Source organism: Aptenodytes forsteri, unplaced genomic scaffold (assembly GCF_000699145.1).
Source record: "Aptenodytes forsteri isolate BGI_AS27 unplaced genomic scaffold, ASM69914v1 Scaffold26, whole genome shotgun sequence".
In the NCBI taxonomy this organism is placed as follows: domain Eukaryota; kingdom Metazoa; phylum Chordata; class Aves; order Sphenisciformes; family Spheniscidae; genus Aptenodytes; species Aptenodytes forsteri.
In genome coordinates, this window is record NW_008794125.1 from 1403261 (window position 1) to 1404678 (window position 1418).

Below are 1418 nucleotides of genomic sequence, written 5' to 3' on the forward strand. Positions count from 1 at the left end.
TTCTTCACCGAGAGGGTGGTCGGTCACTGGAATAGGCTCCCCAGGGAAGTGGTCATGGCACCAAGCCTGTCAGAGTTCAAGGAGCGTCTGGACGATGCTCTTAGTCCTAGGGTTTAGTTTTAGGTTGTCCTGCGAGGAGCAGGGAGTTGGACTCGAAGATCCTTATGGGTCCCTTCCAACTTGACATATTCTATGACTCTATGATCCTAAGCTCATACCTGAGAGTTAAGGATAAGACTGAAGTCCTGACACTTCACCTGGTATCGGATGCCCTAAATGACACAAGGCATTTTCATTCAGTTATGTCTCTCTGTTTTTAGGTAACTTAGCTATCAGGTGTTCACTTACCCAACTTGAAATTTTAAGTTTCAGTCCCTTTTCTGTAATCCTCTCTGCTTTCTGAATGCATTTGTCCCACGACTCCTATGTCAGATTTAATAACTGTTGCCCATGAAACAACAGCTGGGGAATGATGGAAAGTTGGATGATGTTTAACGGAACTGCCCTAAAGAGATTCTGCTGGAGCAGAGGAAACTATACCCATCTGTTGGAAACCAGGGAGGCTTGAGGATACACGACTGCTATTCTGCACGCTTCTCTGCCGCTCAACTCAACTTCACAATTGATTTGAGCCATGGATTCCATTTTTAAGGTCTAGCGTGTAGCTGCCCTCCACAGAGCAACCGTCCCTCCACCCATGGCCCCTACTCCAAGGATCCGAAGCTAAAGCTCTTTGCAGCTCTGCAACCTGAAACTGAGGGGAAGCAGAAAGACTCATGCAACAGGTTCATCACCTGTGCAGCCACTCACACCAGGGACAGGGCTGCCACAGCGCAAGCCTCACGTTGATGTACAAGTCCTTCAGCGCCGCAGAGAGGTGTCCTGGGGCTGCTCTCCATCGTCTTTCCGAGACCTTTTCAAGAAGCTGCTGCTCAGTGGACCGTGGAGAGTGGTGAATGAAACCCTGTGGGGCTCCGTCATGGCTACGGCCAGGTCTGACCAGTCCTCACGGCATAGTTCCCATTGCATCAGAAAAGGTCTGCCCCAGCTGCACAGGTTATGGGTTTCACCGGCTGGTTAAGGACAACTGAGAACGATGGCAGTGGAACGAGGCGTTTGGGTTTGAAGTTTTCTTGGGAAACGACAAAGGCCCGTGCTGCTGGCGCTTGCTGCCATCATTACAGAGGAAGGAAGACAGAAAGACAGACAGACAGACAGACAGACGTCAACCCTCGGACCAGAATTCCCTCCAACGCTGGCAGCCCCCACGCTGCCGCTTCTGCCCACCCCCCCGTCTCTCTCTCAACGCCACACCGCTCCATTCCCACAGGCTGGAGGAACTACAGCTGTCGAGGAAACCGAACCAGACTTGCGGGGACACGGCCCAGCGGCCCCGGGCAGAAGCGCCGGCCCGGGCT